This window comes from Eumetopias jubatus, unplaced genomic scaffold (assembly GCF_037043125.1).
Source record: "Eumetopias jubatus isolate StellerSeaLion01/CBP00866 unplaced genomic scaffold, mEumJub1_p1.0 scaffold_12, whole genome shotgun sequence".
NCBI classification, from domain to species: domain Eukaryota; kingdom Metazoa; phylum Chordata; class Mammalia; order Carnivora; family Otariidae; genus Eumetopias; species Eumetopias jubatus.
This window is the reverse complement of record NW_028274818.1, coordinates 109,073,181-109,099,656: the sequence shown is the minus strand read 5'-3', so window position 1 is coordinate 109,099,656 and position 26,476 is coordinate 109,073,181. Positions and strand designations below refer to the sequence as shown.

The window sequence follows — 26,476 nt, the reverse complement described above, 5'->3', positions numbered from 1 at the left end:
CAGAAGCTATAACAGTCCTCAATGTGTATGCATCTAATTGTAGGGCTTCAAAACACGTGAAGCAAAAAATGGACAAAACTGAAAGGAAGATTGGACAGACTGACAATTACAGTCATAGATTTCAACATTCCTCTGGTATTGTCAGGACAAGTAGACAAAAATCAAGGACACAGAAGATTTGAACAACATTATCAACCAACCTGACCTAACTGACATTTATAAAACAGAACAGCTAACAGCTGAGGGATACCTGCAGAATACATGTGCTTTTTAGGCTTGCACGAAACACTCTCCAAGACCTTGTGTTGGTCCATAAGACAAGTCTCAATAACTTTAAAAGAATTAAAATGATATAAAATATGTTTTCCGGCAAAGGGGAATTAAATAGGAAATTGAAAATTAAAAATCCCTAGATATTTGGAAATTAAATGACACAGTCCTAAACAACCCCTTGCTTGAAGAAGAAGCAAAAGGGAAATTCTGAAAATATTTGAACTGAATAGAAATAAAAACACAATGTCAAAAATTTGTGGCATATAGCTAAATCAATGCTTAGAGGGAAATTTATAATTTTAAAGGCTTATATTAGAAAAGAAAAATGATTTAAAATTAATGATCTAAATTTCTACATTAAGCAGCCAGAAAAGTCAAAGTAAGTAGAGGAAAGGAGACAATAAAGGTAGGAGTGGGAAACAAAAAAATAGAAAATATAATAGCAATATGGAAAAATAAACAAAATAATTTCTTTGAAAAGATTAACAAAATTGATAAACGTCTAGCTGGACTGATCCAGAAGAAAAAAAGAGAAAACAAAACAATCAGTATAAGTAACGGAGATGAGATGTAACTATAGATCTACCAGGCACTGGGACGATATTATGGGAGTATTACGAAAAACTATGCCCACAAATTCTATGCATAGATGACAAGGACAAAAATTATTCAAAAGACACAAATTCCCAACTGGCCTAAGAAGAAATAGACAATTTGAGTTAGCCTGTCTATTAAAGAATCTGAAGTCATTATCAGCAACCCTTTCACAAAGAAAGCTCTGGACTCATTTGGCTTCACTGGTGAATTCTATCAAACACTTCACATAGAAATAATACCAATTTTACATAAACTCTTTCATAAAATAGAGAAGTAATACTCCCCATCTCATTTTATGTGCCCAACATTATGCTGATTCTAAAACCAAAAAAAGACAGTACTGGAAAAGAAAATTTATAAAACCAGTACCCTTCATGAATATAGATGCAAAAATCCTTAATGTAAATTTAGCACAAAATTTCAGAAATATATAGAAAGGATAATACATCATGGCCAAGTGGGGTTGATTCCAGGAATGCAAGGTTAGTTCAACATTTCAAAATCAACCACTAATTCATCATATTAAGAGACTAGAGGAAAAAAACCATATGATTATCTCAATAGATGAAGAAATCATTTGGCAAAATCCAACACTCGTTCACATTAATACCCCTCAGCAAACTAGAAAAGAAGGAATTGCCCTCAAGCTGACAACAGCTGTCACCATACTTCATGATAAAAGGCTAAATGTTTTCCCACTAACACTGGGAACAAAGCAAGGATATTCACACTAACCACTTCTATTCAACATTGTAGTGGCGTTTCTAGATGTGCAATAAGGCCAGAAAAAGAAATAAAGGGAATGAAGATTAGAAAGGAAGAGGTAAAACTGTCATTATTTATAGACATCATGATTGTGTACAGAAAAAACACAACGGAATCTATAGAAAATCTATCAGAATACCAATAATAACTACTTGTAACTAACCACAAATTTAGCAAGGACAAAGGATGCAAGTTCAAGATACAAAAATGAAAAAAAAAACGAATATCAAAGAACATAAAATACTTCAGATTTAAGTACAATGGAAGATGTATGAAATGTCCACACGGAAAACTACAAAGCATTGCTAAAAAAAAAAAAAAGAAAGAAGCCCTAAACCAAATGGAGAGGTATATCATGTTCATGGATTGGAAGACAGTTCAATGTCATTCAGATGTTAAGGTGTCCTTTGGGTCCAAATTTACCTACAACTGCAATACATTTCAGTCAAATACCAAAAAGCTTTTTTTGGTATAGCCTGAACAAACTAATTCTAATATTTATATAGGAAGGTAAGGAAAATTTCTGGGAAAAAAAAAGGACAGAATTGGAGGAATACAATATAAATCAATATATATTAATTATATATTTATGTATTTCATATTCATGTATATGTTATATATTGCATTCTCATATAACATGTAATTATGATGTTATATATTTATATATAGATACGATTTCAAGGCTTACTGTGAAACTACAATCAACAAGACAGTGTGTTTTGTCGCGTAAAGATAGGCAACATGTCAATGAAACAGAGGAGTGAGTCCAAAAATAGATCTATGGCTACGTAGTCAGTTATTTTTTTTGCCAAAGACACCAAAGCAATTCAAAGGTGGCGGGAGAGTCTTTTCAGTGATTGGTGCTGGAACAAATGGACATCCATATGGAAAAATATAATCCTCAACTCCTACCTCACGCTGGACATTAAAATTAACTCAAGATAGAACACCGATTTAAACCTAAAATTAAAAAAACAAAAAAACCAAACACCTAAAATCCAAAACTATAATGTTTGGAGAAGAAAACATAAGAATATCTTTACAACCTTAAGGTGGGCAAAGATTTCCTAGACAAGATGCAGAAAGCACTCACCACAAAACTGAAGAAAGGGAAAGAAAATCAATAAACGTCATCAAAAGAAAAAACGGGAAAAACCACCCATTAAGAACACTAGTAGGAAAATGAATAGGGACGCTCCAGACGCGGCGGAAATTGTTGCAGTATATACGCCCCTGAGAAAGGAATGGTACGCAGAACATATAAAGAACCCCCTTCAAATAAAAACCAAACAGTAATAAGTCAAAGAGCAGATGGAAGACTCGAAGAAGCCTTTCAGAAAGGAGGAAATACAAATGGCCAATACGCACATGAAAGAGAGCTCAAGGTCACGAGTCACCAGGGGACGGCAAATTAAAGGACAAGAATAGCATCACACAGGGGGCGCCGGGGTGGCTCCGTCGTTAAGCGTCTGCCTTCGGCTCAGGGCATGGTCCCAGGGTCCTGGGATCGAGCCCCGCATCGGGCTCCCTGCTCCGCGGAAGCCTGCTTCTCCCTCTGCCACTCCCCCTGCTTGTGTTCCCTCTCTCGCTGTGTCTCTGTCAAATAAACAAATAAAATCTTAAAAACAAAACAAAACAAAACAAAAGAAAGAATAGCATCACACATCCAGTAGAACTGAGAACACCAAATGTGTGGAGGACACGGGAAGCAGGAACCCCCTATGCCCAGCCGGTGGGGTTGTCGAATAGTAGGGCCACCATTGGAAAATGGCCTGGCGGCTCTTGCAAAATTAAACAGGCACTTGTCCCGTGACCCAGCAAAGACCCAGGGTCCCACCGGAGCCCTTGGCATTGTGTGAGCCGCAACCACCACGTGTGTGGAAGTGTGCAAAGGTTGAGCGCCCCCAAGTGTAGTCTGTGTCGGTTCCCTGGGGCTGTGGCAGTAAGATGGGGTGGCTTAAAACAACAGAAACGTACTGGGGCCTTGGTTTGGGAGGTGGGGAGCCTGAAATCAAGGTGTGGGCCAGATCGGTTCCTTCTGGAGGCTCGGAGAGAGAATCTGTTATTCGAGGCCTCTCTCTTTCCGCTTCTGGTGGTTTCTGGCAATCCCTGGCATTCCTGGACTTGGAGACACATCACTCCAATCTTTGCCTCCCCGGGCCACAGTGTTCTTCTCTGTGCGTCTCTACACCCTCTTCTTTTCACAGGGGCACTGGCCATGGGATTTCGGCGCTACCCTTAACCAGTACGAACTCATCTGAACTAATTACATCTACAAAGACCCTGTGTCTAAAGAAGGTTTCATTCTGAGGCTCCAGGTGGACACGGATTCTGCAGGACAGTATCGAACCCACTACGGTGTGCCCTCTGGTCCCCCAAATTCACATCCATCCCAACTGCACCATGTATTCACCCTGCTCCTAACATCCAGTGGGTCTGTCTCCCGAAGGCCCCAGTTAACGTGTACATGTCTCCTGGGAGGAGAGGCTGCTCCTGGCAACTCCTCTGTCCCGTTAGGAAGCTATAATTTACCTTGAAAGGCTCGGGGATTCTGGTCCCCGGCAGAGGACACAAGTCAGGCAAGTTTCAACATAGGTGAAACGGGCAGAGGTTCCTCAGGGGAGAGCACGGGACCTGGGTCTCCAAGGGGGCTTTGAACAGCCCACATCTGGGTTTGGGATCTGCACATCCGGGCAACAGAGGTACAGCAAAGCCATATTTTTCTGCATTAAAATTCGAAAGAGCAATATGGGCACTCAGTCGGGCCACTCTCCCGTGGGATGCAGGGTTGCAGAAGGTACCTCTCGGGGTTGATGGGAGAAAGTTTCCGGTGCGCCATCCTGGATGGGTACCTCATCCATCTGGAAGCATGATTCAAATCTGAAGGGCCCTGAGAAACTGGGAATATGCCCCCGAACTTGTTAACTGTGCAGGAAAGGGGGTATCAGGGAGGAGGTCACATCCACAGAGAGAGCCAAAGGTCAGGCCTTGTAGTCAGGCTCAGAGTGGCCCTCGCCTTTTTCCATAAAGGAGTTCTCCACGGAGGAAGGAACCACTGGCAGGATGGATAATTGAGCCTCGGTGGGCGTAACCTCCTGTGGGTTTAGGAACTGGTTCCTTATGTCTTGCCCCGTCACACTCTGCTCCCAGGAAAGACGTGTAGAGCAGAAACAGAGAGACCAGCTGCCTTCTCACATCTCCCCTGGGAGGCAGATGTTCCTGGTCACGTTTGGCTCAGAGGCACGAATCCCCTGCCCAGGGTGACACTGGGGGCGGCTGAGCCCCATTCACACACAGGCGCAGGGCTCCGTTGACCTCCAGACCCTGCACGCCAGGGTTCCGGCAGCCGGCTCCTCCATGCACACCTGTTTGGTAACAGTGGAAACAATGATTCCTGACTGAGCAATTTCAAACATCAGGGATCTGACTGCGTGTGTGTGTGGGTGGGGTGGGGGCAGAGCTGTTCTGGAAAAGGGGCCTCAAAAACACAGCACTGTTTATACACGGGAAGAAAACACGTGTGGAGGGTTGAAGGGCTGTGGGTTCTGCACGTGAATGCCTTTGCTGGACAGGAGCTCGGAAGTCTGCGAGAACATCTGAAGAAGCCCAGCCAAAAAATGCTCAGGTCTCTGCTGGTGACCGTACTGGTTCTGGCAGCCGTAACAGACCCACAGACCGGGGGGCTTAACCAACGGCTATTGATTTCTCGAAGTTCTGGAGGCTCCAAGGCCAAGATCTAGGCGCAGGCAGGGCTGGTTTCTGGCGAGAGCCTCTTCCTCACTTGCAGACGGTGGCCTCCCGTGTGTGCCCACATCTCTGGTATCTCTTTCTCCTCTTATAAGGAGACTCATCCCATTGGGTCAGGGGCCCCCTTTTAGGACCTCATCTTAGCCTTCATTAGCTCCTTAGAGGACCATCTCCCAGTACAGTCACGTGGGAGCTCGGGCCGTCAACATATGCATTCCGAGGGGACGCAAGTCAGTGAGAGTGATTAAACTGGTCACTTCCTCTCCACCCTCCTGACAGGATGTGGGAACCGCACGAACTTCTTTAAACAAAGGGGACTTGGCAGATACCAGCCAGATGAACACAGTTATTTAAGACTCTTTCCCGCAACACTGCAATTGCTCGACATACAGAACTCCCTCTGAATTGCTCCTGGTGACACTTTATAAGCGATGGTCTGGAAGCTTGAAAAACAGCCCCCAGGGGGGAAGGACTGCAGTCCTTTTGTGTGTGGTGACACTGACCCTGGGAAAGTTGGGACCCACACAGCAGCCCCGCCCAAGAGCTTCGGTTCCTCATGTCCCTGCACCTGCCCATGCTGTTCCCTGCACCTGGGACGCAGATTCCTGATGCAGGAGGTTCAGAGGCGAAGCCCGTGAATTTGCATGTGTAACGTGATGCTGGCCGCCAGGTAGCATTTTGAGCGGCTAGGCCTCTTGCCCCTTTGTCGTCACCAACAGCTACCATCAGCCATGGGACTAAACCCGTAAAGGCAGTCTCTCAGGTGATCCTTATGACAGCCGCATGAGGATGGTTTCGGGATCACGTGCCCTTGACTGAGACCCAGCATCTGGAGACAGCAGGTGACTGGTCCAAGGTCACTGGGCAGTGGGTGGTACAGTCAGGATTTGAATCCAGGTCAGGTAACGGATGCTTATCCCCCTGGCACCTTCTTTTAAATGCCAGGTGACATGAGGTTAACCATGTTTTTGGTTTAACCTCTCCCCTTCCTGCCTTCAGGTAGCCAGCTGGGATGAATATCTATCATGGAAGGACAGAAATGGGGACTCAGGAACACATCAAGAATAACAAAACAGAGTTAACAAAGACAGAGGTGACTTTTTCAGGTCTCCTATCACCGGCCGTGATTAATTCACAGCTTTTTACATGCTAATGTTTTCCTGCCTTCTGCCAGTAATAAATAACCAATATGCTTTAATACCAGTTATTACTCATCCCTTTCAGAAATTTGGATTTTGATTCTTCACTGCAGTTCAATCACATTGAATTTCTTTAACCAGGACAGCTCCATTAAGAGTCCCCTCCAAGGACATTCTGGCGGGGCAGTGACAGTAATGGATAATGGGTGACCAGAGAGAGTGGGGAGCTGCGACACAAAATATTAGCAGCCACGGGGAAAGAGGGGCAAACTGTAATAAAAAACACCACCAAAGCACAGTTAAGTAACGTTAGGGTTATGACACACGCCAATAAAACCAGGAAACTTAGAGTCACGGCCGACATGCCATTGGTAACATGCCTTCCTCTACCTGTTTCTGAGTAGAGATGTGGGTCCACGTCATCACCTTCCTGACATGGAGGGCTCCCCTCTGGCTCCGCCTTGAGTTGAGATGGCTCGCCAACCCTAGCTGTGCATTTCAGAAAGCTACTTGGAGCTTTCTCCACCTTAACTTCCTCAAAGGGCTTTTCCAGAAACAAAGACCAAGCCAGCAAGCCAAAGCTGGTTGGGAGGGTCATTTCCTCCCGAAGGAGTTGTCCTTTCTCCTGGGAACTCAGAGCTCTCCGTCTTGCCCTCCACTCAACACGTGGCACCTCGCGTTCTCTCAGGCCGGTTGAGAACTGGACACCACGAGCTCCATTCTGCCCTGCGGTCGCTCCCAGGGCACGAGCATCAGTCCCGCCGTCTCTGGTGGGCCACCTTCCTTCATGGTCACCTGGGCCATCAACTCTGCATGCTCAGGCCTGCTCACTCCCTCCAGTGCAGGGATGCCTGGGATGCGTCCAGCACAAACAACTCTTCCTTAGGGGACGGTGCTTCTTAACTTTCGCAAATCCATCTGGTATCTGGGACCACTTCCAGAATGAAGTTTTTAAATACATGGCGTACCATACAGAGGAGCGCATGGGGAAACCATGATGCCGAAATACCGAATATTTTAAAAATTATGATCGTCTAAGATGCGTGCTTCCTTATTAACGCATCCAATAATATCTAGCACTGGAGTCCAACGACTCCCCTGATTTGGGGGACGTGCAAATAATGTTTTGAGGTATCCACAATAACCATAATGGGATATGAGAATATTTGTGATTTCTGTTGGTGACAAAGTTGAAAATACCACTGATGCTGTTGTGGTTTGTCACCTGAATTCATCGTTGAAGGAAATGCTGAACTTTCATTAGAACTGATGGAAAAGAGACGCAATTCCTTACAGCCAAGTTCACGGGCTCCTGAATTCTCTCCATGGATCCCAGGGTGGGGAGCGCCCAGGCTCCAGGCTAAGCAACCTGTGAGCAGGTGCAGGGGCCCCCCCCGAGGTAAGGGAACCCATCTGTCTTGTTTGTGGTGGGAACACAATGCCTGGCAAAGGCCCTGGCGTATCTGCAGATGCAGAGAAGTACCTGAGGAGTGAATGGCATGGGTACAACCTCAGTTTGCATCTGCGCATGGCATTTCTGGATGGCTCCCTGAGAAGTGGGGAGCCCTGGTCTTTTCACGTTTGCCTTTGCGTGGACTCGTTCAATCAGCAGCATGCATCGTTATTTACGTTAACTGAGCTCTAATTTACATATCATGAAATCTAGCATTTCAAGCATATGATTCAGTGCATTTCATATATTGCCAAGGTTGTACAACCCTCTCATCTAATCCCAGAACGCTGCCATCACCCCTAAGAGAGACCATACTCATTAGCCGTCACTCCCCATATTCCCCTCCCTGCAGTCCCTGGCAACCACCAATCTGCTTTGTCTCTATGGAGTCCCTCTTGGGACCTTTCACATCAATGGACTCCTACAGTCTGTGGCCTTTTGTGCCTGGCTTCTTTCATTTAGCATAGTGTTTCCATCCACGTGGTGGCATGTACCTGCACCTCATTTCTTTTACGGCTGAATACTATTCCATTGTATGGAGAGACCACATTTTGTTCATCCATATTCATTTGTTGGTAGACATTTGGGTTGTTAACACCAACATGTGCCAGATGGGGACTCAAGGTGAGCAGGGACTCTGCCCTCCTGGGGCCAGAACAGTAGGCCCTGACGCCAGCTCCTGGGGTTGGGACCCCTCAGTTTCCCCATCTGTAAAATGGGGAGAAGTCTACCTCGGAGGGTCGCAGGGAGGCTTTAGAAAGTGAACACACAGGAAAGACTTAGAATATGCTTGGCACATGGTGATTATTGGAGAACAGAGTCAATAAATTATGTCAATCACACCGTGTGATGAATGCCAGGTAAGAAGCAAGCAGGTGTTGATGGTATGGTGGGTCTCACAGAGAGAGGGCACTTGCACGAGGCAGTCAGGGAAAGCCTGTGTCAGTCTTAATTCGAGGCCCAAAGGATGAGAGGGAACCAAGTAAATGAAGCATCAGGGGGCCAGGGATCCTGGCAGAGGGAAAAGCAAACACAAACCTGGGGAAGAAAAAGGCCTGCAGTGGTCCAGGACAATGCTGTCCAGGAGGAAGATCACGCCAGCCAGGAATATGGGTATAATCTTAAATTTTCTAGCTGCGCTGTTACAGAAACTCAAAAGAAAACAGGTAAAAGTAATTTCAATAATACATTGCATCTCACCAAAATATGAATATTTTGACACGTGACTAATATAAAAGTTGTTGATGAGATAGTCTGCATTTTTTTTTCATCTATGACCTTGAAACCCAAAGTGTATTTATTTACACATACGGCACATCCCAGCTGAGACACAGAGTTCAAGTGCCCGATGGCCACGCTGGGGAGCGGCCACCATCCCGGGCAGCGCAGAGAGGGCCTATCAGAGAGCGAACGGAGCGAGAGTGTTGGATTCTCGGGGACAGGAGGCACGAAGTGACGTGGTCTGCATCTTAAACAGATTGAGGAGGCTGCTCTGTGAGAAGAGACTCTGGGGAGACAAGAGGGGAGGCAGGGGGCCACTCAGGGGGCAAGGGGTCATGGTGAACTTGGACACCAGATGTTGACAGTGGACAGAAGAGCTGACCGTTCCATCTCACCACCTAACTCCTGGAGTAACTAAGAGACCCTTCTTAAGGTACCAGATGGTATGTGCACGTCCCGAATGCATCTTGATATTAGGGCCCGGCCCAGTGCAGGGCCCAGAGCCCAGCAGACGGTCCCACCGCTGGCGGAACCCTCTCTGGTCCTGGGCCCCACAGACACTTGGAAGCCACGCATGCTGCAGCAGATGGCACAATCTCCCCTGTACGGTCTAGTCTCCTGCCTAACCACTCATCACAGCCTGCCCTATTAATAATGGATCTTTGCCAGGAGGGCCTCTTATAACCTTAACCTACTGTCACATCGGCTCAGTGATTTGTTTTGGCAAGAACTCAGAGTCAAGAAGGGCAGAGGAGCGGATGCCTCCACTAACGATCGGCCCAGAAAGTGTTGGGACCGACCACATCCCAGGATTGCAACACACTGCACTCCAGGCCAGAGCATTGTGAGCCTCCTGCAGGTTACTATGGAGATGGGATGTCAGGTCCCCATGGGGACAGGCCATTCACAGAGCTCCCAGGTGAATGAGCGTCGTGGGCTGAGAGGCCAGGAGGCCCAGGACCAGGCAGAGTGGGGATTTCAGGGCTCCAAACGGGCTGCAACAGTGGTCGAAAGAGGAGAAGCAACTGCGGCAGCTGCTGGGAGTGCATATGCCCGAGGGCAGCATCCTGGGGCATTTCGCGGTAACCCACAGCCACACGCCAGTGAGTTGCAGTGAGAGCAGACTGTGACTTAAAAGCACAATTTCGGGCTGGGAGAGAGGTCAGCAGCTCCCCCCAGGCTCGCAGCCATGCCTTCCCCAGGCAACGACTCACGCCAGCGAATCTCAATTACTTCCGCAGCGAAGGCATACCTTTAATGTGCCTGGCACATTGCTAGATCTCTTTCGGCAGGAAAGTTTGGCCACAGAGAGGTAAGTGAAATCTCTAGAAAGAGACCAAGACCCTGGCTACACCGTAGTTGGGGTCATCCGGGTCACCCTCCACTTTGGATGCGGGACTCAGTTTTGCAAGCTTGAAGAATTGAATATTTTCCCCTTCGTTCCAGGTTATCTGGATCAACGGACTCTTACGAGGCTGACTCATAAAGCAGAATGCTAATTCATTTTTGTTATATTATAAATGGTCACCTTCCTCCAGAAGAACACAGCAATGTAGACTTTGGCGTGAGGCAGGCCTGGGATTGAACCCGCTCTGCTGCTTATCGGTTGAGTGAGCTGGGGAAGTGATTCGAACTCTCCAAGCCTCAAACGCTTTACCTATAAGAGGGGAAAGTTGACTCTGTAGAAACCTTACAGGGTTGCTGCAGGGAGTAAATGAAGTAATGTGTAGAAAGAGCTTAGGCCAGGGCCTGACACATGGACACTCAATTAGTATATCCTATTGACTGCACAGAATTCTGCCCCAGGAGGCCAAAATAACAACCGGACACTCATTTACTCTATCGGTACGCACTTCTGAGTAGCTACTACATGCCTGTTGTTCGCTTGGCACTAAGTTTGCAGTGGTGAATAAAACAGGTGTGATCTTTGCCTTCATGGAGTTTACAGTCCAGTGGGTAACATTAGCATGAGGTAAATAAGCATACTAATCAATCTGTATTAAGACATTGTGATATGAGATTTGAAGGCAGTGAACTGAGATTGTAAGAGAGTAAAGGCCTGAGTTATCTCCCCTATGAACAAGTTCAAAATGAGAGCAAAGAATGATAGGTCTCTAGGGTCAGAATTTCCCTCAAAGTATGTTTAACAACAACAACATCAAAAAAGTGAGTAGTGGGGAGTGTGATATGGTCAAACTGACTGGAAGCCTGGGATACGGCAGGACTTCTCAGAGCCTTAGCTTATACATCTCCCCAGGGGAAGAGCAGCAGGCAGCCTTTCCCAACTTGTTTGATCACAGAATCCTTGCTTTATGGAGCAACTCACAGGGCTGGTGTTCTCTGTCATACGCTGTGAGAAGCATATCTCAGCCACACGTTCATCAACATGGAAAAGCATGATGAGCTCATGTTCACTCCACGGAGGTGTCTGTTCTGAAAACAGGGACTTGTCAGCAGCACCAGGCTATGCCTTCCCCAGGATAGTGCAGGTAAAAAACAGACGGCCAATTCTTGCTCTCAGACAAGACCTCTCCTCCTCGGTCATGGCACCAATATTCATGACGGACAAGCCCAATGAATGAGATCACTTGCATTTGGTTATATTTGGCTTGGTGTCTACTGATGAGGTGTGGGAAGGACCCAGTCACTTCAGTTCATCTTTTAGGGGGGGTGACCCCCTGCTAGGGATCATCACACTCATTTTAACTCAATTCCTGTCAGGTGGAATTTCAGAGGGCGGTGTTTTCTGAGCCTATCCCCAAATTGTGGAGTGTGTGGTGTCACATCTGGGGAGGGATCACGTGCACCATAGAGGGTCTGGGCTTGGACTTAGACAGTCAAATAAATTCCACCATAACCATCTGGGTAACTTATGCAAGGCCTTTCCTCATCTGTAAAGTCAGAATCGCAGCATCTCTTCAACCGTGGTATGGTGAATTAGTATTTGTAGTCTTGAACACAATAGCTTCCATGTCAGAATAAGTGTATGATAACTATAAAGCCCCCCCAGGAAATGACATCAATACCCTCCCCCAGGAAGCTCATGCTCCAGCTAGGGAGACAAACCAGTATATCAGAGCAATCAGGAAATAATGAGACAATTACACGCTGATCTGCTAGGATTAACAAACGGTACATCCTGATTTTAGCTTCTGACTAATTTTCTATGATAACCTTGAGGCTCAGATAATAGAATTTGGATTGACTATTTTTCCCGACAGGTGAACTCATGAGTTGCTGAACAGCATCACCTAAAGAGCACTGACAACAGCTCTATCTTTATAAATGTTTGCTGAATAACAAGTACATAAACCTTGGGCAGGGTCTCAAGTGGTAAAACCAAAGAGCTGGTTTCTGGGCCCTGTTGTGTTCAACATTTTTTTGGCAATGATAGTGAAGGAAGACGTAAAGGAGAATCTTATCAGATCTGCAGGTCACACAAAGTTGGGAGAGATAGTTAATATGATAAATGCACTCATCAATATTCAGACAGATTTGACAGGCAAGAATATAGGGCCCAAACCACAAGATGGAATTCAATAGAAATAAATGTAAAATGCTGAATTTTGTCTTTAAAAAGTGTAAAAGGACAGGACAGGGGAAACTCGGCATGGCAGAGGCCTGAGCAAAACACAGAAACAAAAATGCACCATGTGTGTATGCTTTCGCTTAACTAAATGTTGAAAATGACCCGATAATGTAACACAAGTACTTAAAATATATGTAGGAGTGTATGAAGAAGGGAAATTCTGTATACCATGTAATTTCTCCCTTCCCTCCCATCCCCAGCCAGTGCATGAAAAATGGCCAGGACTCTTTTGACAAGTAGAAGACTGAAAGAGAAAACCCAAGTCCAGATGGCTGCAGGAAGGGCCAATTCCAAGCTAGGAAGTGCCCGACACAGGAGTGGCCCTAGGGTGACAGGTTAGAGCTCTGCAGGGACACGAGCAGTTCCACAGACTCCTATCTCCTCAGCCATGACCAGGCAGCAAATCATGGAGTTGTCTACCTGCAGGTGGGAGCCTGGTGGCCAGAGAGGCAGGGCAGCACCTGGGGTGAGGGATGAGGGATGGGGTATGCAGGCAAGATCCAGGAGCCCCGGAGGATTCAAAGCCAAGAAAAGGAATTCCTGAAGCATCTTTCCCCATAACACACCTGCAATCATCTCTCTCAGAGAAAGGCTGATGTGAACAGATGCAGCCATAACAGGTGACAGAGAATATTCAGTGTACATATAGTCCCTTCACTAGAAACCCTGGACATTTTCAGAACACCAACACCACAAAAGAAAACCGAGTGTAACCTCCACCAGGAAACTCTTCACAGAGCCAGCAGAACAAGTCACAAATGAGAACATGCATATTTAATGTCCTCAGAAAGATGCAGGAGAATATTGGCTCAACCAGTAGAGACTTGAAACATCACTGAGCCAAAAATCAGCAGGTGGACTGCAGTTGCAGAATGGACACAGCTCATGACTGAATTAGTGAGCTAGAAGACTGAACTGAGGAATTCTCCCAGGATCCAGGAAAAAAAAAAAAAAAAAAGGCTGGATAGAATGAAAGAAAAGTCAAGAGAAATGGAAGCTAGAGCCAAGTGGTCCAACATTTCTCTTACAGGTGAACCAGAAGGAGCAAATGAAAAGAATAGAAAGGAAGACACACTCTAAGACATCCTAGGGAAAAAAACCCTCCAGAATTGAAGAGACGGGAGGCCTCAGCTAACAGGACACACAAATCGCCAGGAAGATGAAGGGAAAAAGACCACATCTATTTACCTTGTGATGAAGTTCAGAACACCAGGCTCACACAGAAAAGTCTTAAAAGCTGACAGAGATATACTGCCTACAAAGAAATAGAATCAGAGGGACCAACTGCGGTACCAGATGTAAGAAGACAATGGGGACAATATCTCTAAAGTTCCAAGAAAAAGTAATCTTAAAACTGGAATTCTATGTTCAGTTAACAATGACTCAAGTGTAAAAAGGGGAAAAGAAACACTTTTTCACACATACAAGGACTCAAAACATTTACCACCCACAGGCCTACAATGAAAAAAATACCAAGCAATGGACCTCAGTAAGGAGGAAAGAATTTCAAGGGGAACAAAAAATGGCACCTGCCTGCTGTGATCTGAATTGTGTCTAGAAAATTCATATATATATATTTTTGAGTAGGTTCCATGCCCAGTGTGGAGCCCAAGGTGGTTTGAACCCACAACTCTGAAATCAAGACTTGAACCAAGATCTAGAGTCAGATGCTTAACTGAGTCATCTAGGTGCCCTGCAAAATTCATATGTTAACGTTCTCCAATTCCTGTACCTTGGAATGCACGTGTATTTGAAGATATGCTCTTTAAAGAGGAGATTAAATTAAAATGAAGCCATTAGGATTCTAATAAGAATGGGGAAAGATATTCCATGCAAATAATAACCAATGAGAGCTGGGGGTGGGGCAGCTCTCCCAATATCAGACAAGATAGACTTAAATAATAATAAACAATAATAATTGTTACAAGAGACAAAGAAAGACATTATATATTGTAAAAGGGCTAATCAGTCAATTAGATATAATAATTATACACATATATGCACCTAATAACAGAGCCCCAAATTACATAAAGCGAAAGTTGATGGAATTAGAGGGAAAAATAGTTCTACAATAATAGTTGGAGACTTTAATAACCCACTTCCAATAATGAATAGAATAACCACACAGATCAACGAGAAACAAGATGAGGGGTGCCTGGGTAGGTCAGTCGGTTTAAGTGTCTGACTCTTGATTTCGGCTAAGGTCATGATTTCAGGGTTGTGAGATTGAGCCCTGCACTGGCTCTGTGCTGGGGGTGGAGCCTGGTTAAGATTCTCTCTCCCTCTGCCCCTCCACCACCTCTCAAAAAAAAAAAGAAAAGAAAAGAAACAATGATGAGCAAACCATTACAGGAAAAAAATAGAACAAAAACACCTGATCAACTCTACAAGAGGCAGGAGGTTAAAAAATCATGAGAAATGGGAACCATGAGATGAGGTATTGAGAATAAGTCCAATGTGTCATAAATTACAGCAAATATGAAAGGATTTACGAGAAAATAGAATTCAAGGGGAAAAACATTAAAAGGGACAAAGAAGATTTTTATGTTATTAAGAGGAACTATCATCCACCGTGAATATTTATGCACCTCATAACACAGGTTTGAAGCACATAAAGCAAACTAGGAGAAACAGAAGATAGAAGCTGGCAAAGACACTGCCCCCGTAAGAGACATCATAAAGCCCTGGACAAAGGACCAATAAGTACAGTTGCAGAAGATCAAAAATAATTAACATGTTTGCTCTAATGGATCTACAGAACCCTGTACCCAACAAATACGGAAAACAAATTCTTTTCAAATACACAGAGAAATTTGACAAAAATTTGCCATGTATTTACCACAAAGGAAATTTCAAGCAAACGAAAAGCAAAAATAACACATGGCATATTTGCTGATGAAAATATAAAAATAAAAAAATTGCGGAAGAATACCATTTCCAATCTATACACCCAAAAATATTAAAACATAAATTAAAAGCTATTTAAAAAGGAACAATAATGAGAACACTAGTTGCTAGAACTGATAGGAGAGCTGAACAAGGTGGCTAAATACAAGGTCAACTTGTATCTCTCCAGATATTAAAACATATTATAATAGTCCATAGAGGCACAGATGCAAATAATTAGATCAATGAACAAAAATCTCGCGAACAACTATGTGCAGAAATTTAGTGCATGATTAGGGTGGCATTCCAAATCCAGGCAGAGAATAAAAGGAAGTATTCAATGACTGTTGGGATAATTTGCTAACAATTTGGAGAAAATTCTATTCCTTCCTTGCCCTGTTGCAAAAATAATTTGCAGGTAGATTAATGACTTAAAAATTGAATAATGAATCCTAAAAGTATTAGAAGAAACAAAATATGCTTATGACCTTGGGATCGGGAAGGCCTCCCTAAACAAGACATAATATGCTAATGTCATTTGGGAAAAGATTGATGTGTCTGAGTCCATCATAATTTAAAACTTCTGTATGATGGAAAACAGTGCAACAAAGTTAAATATGTACGCTATGGTCTAGGGAAACATCTGTAATCTATGAAATAAAGATTAATGCACAGAGGATCAATAAGAAACAGAGGAACGTAGTAGAAGGCAAATGAACCTGCAAGTCACAAAGGTTTCTGTGATCAATAAACATGAAGCAATAATTAGGCTCTGAAAACAGTTGAAACAATGGGATTTCATTCTGAACCTGAACTTCTTCAGCTGTAAAACAGGAACAATAAAGGACCCCACCTCACAGGGTTGCTGAGGGATTCACTGGGCTTATATAAATATGTAAGTACAGCTTTGGAGCAGTGCCTAGAACATAGTCAACGGTCTGTAAGTATAATTACTATTACTGTCTTTAGCATGTTTTAGCAATCTGAGTGGCAAAAATTTTCCATCTTGCTAATATAAAGTTTTGGTAAGGGTGCAGGGAAAAAAATACCCTCACACTGTCTTGGTAGAATGTAAATTGGTCCAGCCAATTTTGGTGGACAATTTGGTGATAACCATTAACACATACAGTGTGTGTAGCCTACACCCAGCAATTCCTTGTTGGCAACTAACCTAGAGAGACGTTTACCTCTCTGCACAGGAGACACATGCAGAGGAGGAAGAGCAAAGAATGGAAAGAATCCTAAATGCCCATCAATAGGGGGCAGATTACGAGAAACACAGGGTTTTCATACTGTGGAAGACCTTGCTTACATTGATAAGAACAAAGTAGAGCTTAGATTACTGACAGCCCTGCTTTCGGTCGGGGAGGCACGCCAGGACTGATGATAAGCTTGTACACAGAGACGGAATAGCTTTGTCTACATTACTTGAAAAACTTAAAAGAATGGCTTCATGTATGAATTTTTAGAAATGCAAATAAATAAGATAGAAAACAACACCAAACACCATGCAGTCTTTGGTTACTTTATCGTGGAGAGAGTAGGGGTTCCAGACCAAAAGAAGCAACAGAGGGCCAGACATCTGTGGTTCTGTGACCAACTGGAGCATCACGCTGGAAGAGAGACATTCATGACCAGAGTGCCCTATTCATAGGATACTTCCCCATTTGCCCAGTACAACCCAGTTCATGCCTATCGCCCTAGTGTAATTATTAACAGTGCCCCTTCTTTCTGTCAAGGGTTCCCTGGTTTCATGTAAAGAAGCTCCCTCAAAAACAAAAATAAAAACTGCAGGCATAATTCTCCCCAAACAGGTGTGGGATCTGTATACTGAACAAATATTGATGAAAGGAATCAAGGAAGACCCAGATGAACGAGGAGACATCTGGTGTTCAAGGATGAAAAAATTCAACGTGGTAAAAATATGAATTCTTGCCAAATTGATCTATATACTTAATCTGATTCCAGTAAAAAAAATCACAGCAGGATTTTCTGGAGATACAGACAAGCTAGTTCTAAAATTTATATGGAAAGGCAAAGAAACTAGAATAATCAAAACAATTTGAAAACCTGATTTCAAAACGACTATAAAGCTAGAGTCGTCAACAGAGTATGGTATTGGTGAAGGGGCAGACATAGATCAAAGGAACAGAAGACAGTCCAGAAATAAACCCGCAGAAATATGGCCAAGTGATTTTTGACAAAGGTTCAAAGTTACTCAATAGAAGGACAGTCTTTTCAATAAACGGTGAGGAATTGGACATCCCTATGCAAAAACATGAACTTCCACATATACCTTGCACCTTGTCTAAAAATTAATTCAAAATTGATCATATATTTAAGAATAAAACCTACAACTATATAACCTTTAGGAGAAAATAGAAAATACTTATGACCATGGGTTAGACAGAGTTCTTAGACAAGACACCAAAAGCACAGTCCACGAAAGGAGAAATGGACAAATGGGACTTTTCGAAAATTAAAAACTTTGCAAGAGACAGTATTAAAAGGGTAAAAGACAAGCTACTGACTGGGAGGACATAATTGCATACCACCTGTCTCACAAAGCACTTGAATCCAGAACATCATACACTACTCAGCAATGAAAGGAACTCATTGTTGATACCCACAAGAACGTGGATGAATGTCAAAGGCATTATGCTGGATGGGGCGCCTAGGGGGCTCAGTCAGTTAAGCGTCTGCCTTCGGCTCAGGTCATGATCCCGGGGTCCTGGGATCGAGCCCCGCATCGGGCTCCCTGCTCAGTGGCAAGCCTGCTTCTCCCTCTCCCACTCCCCCTGCTTGTGTTCCCTCTCTTGCTGTCTCTCTCTCCGTCAAATAAATAAATCTTAAAAAAAAAAAAAGGCATTATGCTGGATGGATGAAGCTAGTCTCCAAAGTTCCATGTATATGATATTCTTGAAAAGAAAAAGTATAGCGTCAGAACACATCAGTGGTTGGCAGGGCTGGGGTGAAAGGAGGGTGTTACTAATTTGAGGGAGTTGTTTTGGGGTGACAGAGCTGTTCTCAATCTGGATTATGGTGGTGGTCACCTGAATCCACATAGGCACCAAAAATCAAGGAATGATGCAGCAAAGGGAGTCGACTGTTTTGTATGTTAATTGAAACAAAAAGCGTCCTGATTTGACAGGAAGGAATACGGTCACCCTAACCATCCAGGGAACAGACCGAGTTGATCAATATGAAAACCCAAACAAGGACAGTGGAGGGGACTGGTTCCTACACGCCCGCCTAAGCTTGTTGACGGCGTGCTCCGTGCCGGGCGTGGCCCTGAGCACCTCGCGGCCAGCACCAGCACCGCCCTTAAACGTATCTGGGAGATGCCAACACCATCTCCCTCTCACAGAAGAGGAATTGCTGCTTGGGAGAGCTCCTGCCGGCGGAGGCCAGACGTGAACCCACGCCTCCTGGCTCCAAAGCCCAGAAACAGAACCCCTGAGTTACGCTGTTTCTCTAAACCTCGACGGCTGGAAAATGAAAAGCTGAAATGAGAAAAGAGAAGGCTCCACGGGACTATATAACAAGGAGGGGGGAGGGTAGAGGGGAAAGGAAGGAGGGCGGCCATCCTCCCCAGCCCAAACACCTGTCCACCTGCCTGTGCTCCTTCTCCTCATCTGGTGGTGCCTCTCACACATCCCCACACAGGAGCCCTGCCTCACCTACAAGGGTGGCCTGGATTCAAGTTCCCTCTGGCTCTAAGAGCCCACGATTTCTTCCTTTTTATGGGGGTGAAATTCACATGACAGAAAATCATCTACTTTAAGCACACGGTTTAGCGGCGTTTTAGATATCCACCGTGTTGTGCAAGCACCTCTACCCGGTTCTAAACATACTCAGCAGTCAGGTCCTCCCCGCAGCCTTGGGCAGCCGCTACTTTGCTTTCTGTCCCCGTGGAATTGCCTATTTGGGATGCTTCGTGTAAGTGCAAGGAGCTGTGGTCTGCGCCTGGCTTCTCTCACTCGGTTTCAAGTCTGTCCTCAAAGCAGGTGTTGGGACGCCGTTCCTTTTCATGGCAGATTAACAGTCCATTGTCTGAATTTACCGTATTTTGTTTCTCCATCCCTCTGCTAATGTATAGTTGGGTTATTTCCACCATTTGGCTCTTGTGACTAGCGTTCCTGTGAACATCCGCGTACAAGCATTTGTTTGAACACCTGTTTGCAATTCTTTCTGGGGCACACCTAGGAGTGGAATTGCTGGGTCATACGGTAACTCACTGTTTAACCTTTTGAGGAAGCGCCAAAGTGTTTTCCACAGCAGCTGCATTTTTCATCCCCACCAGGATTTCGTTTTTAGTCACAAAATGCAATGGAAATTCAGAGGCGGGAGGCAGCAGAGTGGAGGAGAGCCCCCAGGAGAGGATTCACGGGGCCCGAGTGAGACTGCAGGACAGGTGGTCTGCACGGGCAGAGGGGACAGCCAGGCAGCGCAGGGAGGGAGCCCACGCTGAGCCCCAGAGGTGGCGGCAGGTCGGGCCGCTGTCTGCGTAACTAGCTCGGTTGAGTACACACGTTAGGTTGTAGGAAGTTTACTTGAGGGGTGGGTTGAGGGCCCTTTAGCAGAGACTGGGATCTGGCACGGGACCCAATCCCTGTCACCCACGTCCCTTGGCCTCTAAGCAGATCATGGGAATCTGCAGTAAAAGGCAGATAAGCCAGGACGGAGTGCGGTGGGCCTTGTAATGAGGTCATTCTTTCGTCCTGACTCCCGGATTGCGGAGGCAGCCAGAGCTGTCATTCATCTGCTTCCAACTATCATAAAGGAGATGTGCCAAGAGGGGAAAATACCAAACTAGATTTAGCATGCAATCAAACCAGGGAATTAGCCAGCCCCGGCTTCTTCTCTCTCTCTCTGACTTTAAAATGAACTCCCGGAAGCTCCCACAGTGGGTCTGGAATGCCAATTAAAAAAAAAAAAAAAAAAAAAATCAGCTCAGCACCGTGTTCACCAAGGTGCTCCACAGTAGTGGGGAAGGACACTGCGTACTCGGGAAGGCACAAACCCAAACTGCTTCTGCAGCCCATCCCCCGCTCTGCTCTGGGGACCCGGGGCTGTATACCTGTTAGGAGCTGGCCCTGCAGCTGTAGTAACTGCTACATCACGGCTTCCAGTGCCCAGAGGGGAGCGTCTGGTTCCCCGTCCGGGGCTCTCGCCAATGTGGGGGCGAGGAGCCACATCAGAGGTGGCAGAGGTGAGCAGGACCCCTGTATCAGTACCACCACCAGGTGGCCTGGACGGCAGAAGTTTAATCTCAGATCCGGAGGCTGGAAGTCCAAAATCAAGGTGTCAGCAGGGTCGGTTCCTTGTGAGTCCTCTCCCCTTGCCGTGCAGACAACTGTCTTCTCCCTGTGTCCCCCTACGGTCGTCCCCCTGGGTGTGTCTGTGTCCTGATCTCATCTCAGGACGACACCGGTCAGACTAGATTAGGGCTCACCCTACTGACCTCACTTTACCTTAACTACCTCTTTTAAGGCCCTGTCTCCAAACGCAGTCCATTCTGAGGTCCTGCAGATCAGGATTTCAACATGTGAACTTTGGTGGGGGAGCACAACTCAGCCCGTAATGCCCCCGAGGAGGTGCCTTCAGCCCTGGAGTGGCTTCCCAGCCAGCCCCCTCTCACCTGGCGGCGTCAGGCCACTCTGGCTGGCCGCATGCCCAGACCCGGATTCCAGAACCCGCTCAGGGAAGTCAGTAAGTATGCCGAGAACCTGTTACTTCAGACAGCAACCCCAGGCACCGGCTGGCTGCAGGAGGCACGCAGGAATCTCAACCCACCAGCACAGCACCATTAATGAAAACTCCCAGCGTCTCGGTGGAAACTCAGTGGTGCCTCGTCCGGCTGGCAGATGAAACATTGGGTCTTAGAGAACCCAACAGTTCAAGGGCCCGCCCCCCACTTACGAACCCGAGGCTGCGTGAGAGCGTGGCTTGTTGAAAAATCAGAGTGTAGGATGGAAAGGGGAGGATGTGAAACGTCGGGTAGCAGAGGCCTGCTTCACTTCTGTGGGGCTGGGGCCACCGTGCTCACTAGCGGAGATGGACGGGCCCCTCAAGCCGTCGGCTCAAACAGGATGTCTGCAGTGTAGGGTGGCAGTGTCTGGGGAGAGACATCAGGAGGATGCCGTTCGAACATCAGTCCTGGGTCCCGCCGTGGCCCCTGGACCAAGTGACAGAGTTCAGTTTGGCCACATTGTTACCGGGGCCCGAGCTTGGCCAGGAAAACACTGAGAGCTTCGACTGAATCCAAGATCCCAGGAAACAAAGCTCTGGGACTTTTACCACGAATCCGGGCCCCTGACTCCAAAATAATACTGTTGCTCATTAGCTGCATGCAATTTACATTAAATGCCCAGAAATCTACTCTTTGTCCTCAGGGCTGCTTCTGATTCTCCAGAATGTCCTCGCAGCTCTAGGCCGGGAACTTCCCAAGGCCAGGGCTGTTTCTTACTAACTTTGCATCTCTTAGGCACACCCAGCTCACCTGTGGAGCTTCTAGAACAGGATGCTCGATGCTTGGGGCCCGGCCCCAAAGAAGGATTTGACTAGCCGTGGCGTGGCCCAGGAGGGGCGAGTTTTGGAAGTTGCTTCTAACATGCAGGTTGAGAACCACCGCAGCAGAGGTCCTGGCTTGAACGGGGACCCAAGTGGAGAAGGAAAAGGGAGCCAGGATACAAGAGGGAGCAGGGCCAGAGGAAGGGGCCCACGTGGGGCCCAATGTGCTGAGCGCTGAGTGGTGCCTCTAGAGGTCTACTGCCTGTAGGCATCACCAGGGTCTCTTGTAGAAACAGCTTGGAGGGTCTGGGGTGGGGCCTGGGAGCCTGGATTTCTAACAAGAGCCCAAGAGATGTCCGTGCTGCTGGTCTGAGGACCAAATTTGAGAAGGAAGAGAAACGAGCACCAGGAGAGAAGTTGTCAGCAAATAGAGAGAGAGAAAAAAATTACTTGAAATGCTTCAAGTTGGATTTCCAGTTAAATGCCTACATGTTTCTCTCTGTTCCCTCCGGCAACTGCACCGATTTCACAGTAAAGGAACGATACAAATGCACACGCGTGTGTGTGTTCACATGGACACAGAGAATGGGAGGGGATCGGGGCAGATGAGACATGTCAACAAATTGTGGAATATGGAAAGCAGACAGAGACTACTAGTTCTGGGAAGATGACACAGTCCAAAACATTTCCACCATAATAGTTCTAAAATGCCAGAGAAAGTCCTTCAGAATGTTTATTAGAGTATGTAACTGAGCCAGCAAGACACTAAGGGAAGTCCTCGGGTGCTGAGAGCAAAACCAGAGCAGGAGCCTAGAGACGTCAGGAAGGAAACATTGGGCTTGGGCTGCCCCACAGCCTCTGCTGAGCCAGGGTGAGCCAACCTGGGACCACATGGCAGTGAGGACTCAGACCAGAGACACTCACCTACAGCACAGGACCCCTGATGGTCTGTATTCCCAGGGACGTGATGGATTTTTAAAAGCTCAGATGGAGGGGCATCTGGGTGGCACAGTTGGTGAAGCATGCGACTCTTGATTTCGGCTCAGGTCATGATCTCAGGGCTGTTGAGATCGAGACCCACATCGGGCTCCACGCTCAGTGAGGAGTCCGCTTGAGATTCTCTCTCCCTCTGCCCCTCCCTGCTCACACCCTCTCTCTCTCTCTCTCTCTTCCTCTGTCTAAATAAATAAATAAATAAATAAATAAAATCTTTTCTTAAAAAATTAAAAAAAACTCGGAGACAGCAAGGGAATTCACCTGTCTTAGCCTCAGCTGAGAGGCAGGGAACGTCCTCGCTGTGGTCTGTAGCCACCTGTTTCTCGTGCAGTCGGAGGACCCGCATTCACCTGACTTCATGGACCAAAACGCACCGAGCGGAGGATTTACTTTAAATCGTCCTAGACGCTTGTACCGCTGGTGGAAATATGTGAGTATGGCCATTGCAGGACACTGTTAGTATGAAAGCAGGAACACGAGTATCCTGTGCCCCCCTGATTGCTCCGCTTCTAGGTGTGAGACCTGGCAGAGAAGCATGGTACGTTCACATGGGACACACAGAGGAAGCTCATGGTGTCAGACCCCTGAAGGGAAGCCACTCACATGCTCACCAACCGCAGGAGAGAAACACAAAGTGGAGTACTATAGAGCAATGTCAATGAACACATTGGTGTGTGCTGAGTAAAAGAGGCCAAATATGAAAAGAGAGCACAGAGCGGGTGGTTCCATCGAAAGAAAACAGGTAGAACCACCCTGTGTTCCAGAGAGTAGTGACCTCTGATGGCGGACGTGGTCCACGGAGGCAGGAGGGGAATTCTGCAGTTCTGATCGTCTTCCGCCGGGTGGCCACAAAAGCTGTGCGGTAATGATTTGCATTTTGTTCGTATGTACGTCGTACTTCAATAAAACATTCGCAGTAACCAAACAGACAACGTGATCCCGCTCCCAGGGGGCCTGGGCGTCTGGCAGAAGCAAACCCACATCGTCTTTGGAGAAGCACACGCCCAATTCAGGCCTCAAAATTTTTCTGTAGATACTTTCAAAGAACGCGGGCTCACATAAATCCAGAGGAAAAACTGGTGGTTGCCAAAGAGAGGGGGTGGGGGATGGGCAAAATGGGTGAACGGGATGAAGAGGTGTGAACTTCCAGTCATAAAATAAATCAGTGACAGGTACGAAAAGTGCAGCGTGGGGAACATTGTCAATAATGCCGTCATATGCTTAGCGTGGGGAGCCTTTTGGGGTGTTAGAATGGTTGAATCACGGCTGTCTGCTGTACACCTGAAACTGATTTAATATTTTATATCAGCCGTCCCTCGATTAAACATTTAAAACTTTTTTAAAAATTAAATTCAGTAAAATTATTCGTAAAACTGCCAACTCAAGTTCTTCTCTTTTTTTTTTGGAATTCAAGACTGATAGAAATCATTTATGAAATTAAGTGAAACACCTAATGTTTCCCAAAGAAACCAAAACAGAGAACAATTTTTAAAAAGTGATAAAACACACGAAAGCCCAGTCACCAACAGAACAGTAACTGCAGCATCAGATCCACAAGGAATCCAGATATTAGAGGTTGAACAATGCCGAATGCAGGCGTATTATCTCCATTATGCTTAAATAACCAAACGTTCAGCGTGTTTAAAGAACCAAAATATAAAAAGTAAATAACAACTCAAAGCAAACAAGCAGATCTCTAAAGCAACCAAACGATCACGACTGACGTTAAAAGCCTCCCGGAGCACAGGGCTCTCGCTGAAATGAGGCGGGGTCGGGGACGTGCTCCTGAGCATGGGGGCGAGGGGAGAAGGGCCGCGGGCTGTAAGGAGAGTGCCAGGCGCAGAGAGTGACATGGAAAGCGTTCGTGATCCGAATCTCCACTTTGGCGTGTGTTTGAAAACGTCCTTAATATTATGGTTTTTAAAGCCCTCAAAAGATGATCGAACGGTAGGATAGATACACCAGAGGGGAGGATTAGTCAACTGAAAACAGATATGAAGAAATCACTAGGGGTGCCTGGGTGGCTCTGGTGGTTGGGCATCTGACTCTTGGTTTCCACTGGGGTCATGGTCTCGGGGTCCTGGGGTTGAGCCCTGCATCGAGCTCCATGATCGGCAGGGAGTCTGCTTTTTCCCTCTCTCTCTGCTCTTCCCCTTGCTCTCTCTCAAATAAATAAATAAAATCCTAAAAAAAAAAAAAAAAAAGAAAGAAATCACTAAGATACCAACTGCCAAGAATTTACCAAGAAGATGGTGCCTAGCCAGGCAAAAAGACAGACACTATTGGGGAGGTTGAGGCACGTGAAGGGACAACGGAAAGCACGCCGCATGTGTTGGGATGTCCAGGAGCAGAGACAGTCCTTGAAGGGGGCCTGGTCGAGCACGTTCTGGAACTGATGAAAATGTGAATCTCCATACGCAGGATGTACGACGCATCCAGAGACGGAGAACAAACATGTCAATCCACACCCATATATTTTGTGGAATGACTGCAGAACAAACACCATAAGACAGAAAGCAATTGAAAAAGAAGCAAGGGAGACAAAGACTACCTTCAAAGGAACAACAATCAGTCAAGGATGAGAAAAACGTCAACAGGCAGGGAAACTTCAGGCAGTGGATGATACATTCAGTGTACTGAGAGAAAGTGGCGGCCAACTCGCAACTGTCTACTCTGTGCAATTTTATGTCAAGAACAACAGCAAAATCAAGGCATTTTCAGACCAAGAAAAATAGAGAATTTATTGCCCACAGACTCTCATTAAAGGAACTTCTAAGGGACATATTTCTGGAAGGAAGAAAAATACTAGGTCTAGATGCAGAGAGGAAAGTGACCAAAGAAAAGGGTAAGGGGCGCCTGGGTGGCTCCGTCGTTAAGCGTCCTTCTTCGGCTCAGGTCCTGGTCCCAGGGTCCTGGGATCGAGCCCCGCGTCGGGCTCCCCGCTCGGCGGGAAGCCTGCTGCTCCCTCTCCCACTCCCCCTGCCTGTGTTCCCTCTCTCGCTGTGCCTCTCTCTGTCAAATAAGTAAATAAAATCTTAAAAAAAGGGTAAATATATACATAAATCTAGACAAACATCATAGAAAACAAAACTAATCATGCCTATTTTGTGGGTTTCAAAATAATAGAATTAAAATACTGGGCAGCAGTGCATGAATTGGCATGCTCAGTATTTGGAAATGAACACAAAAGTCCTTGTATTTTGGGGGGAGGAGGGCAAAAGGTGTTAGTCAACTTTACAGTTTATTAAATATGAACGTTAAAATGTCTACAGTCTCAATTAAGTGATTAAAAAATGG

At 46.0% G+C, this 26,476-nt stretch overlaps 1 protein-coding gene and 1 pseudogene across 1 annotated transcript in view; one reads left to right on the top strand and one right to left on the bottom strand.

The window, feature by feature from the left end:
• CARD11 (caspase recruitment domain family member 11) overlaps positions 1–26,476 on the bottom strand; it is a 107,898-nt gene that overhangs the window by 63,015 nt on the left and 18,407 nt on the right. The gene's annotated exons all lie outside the window — the stretch shown is intronic.
• Positions 7,719–7,797, top strand: LOC148162887 (small nucleolar RNA SNORD36; annotated as a pseudogene).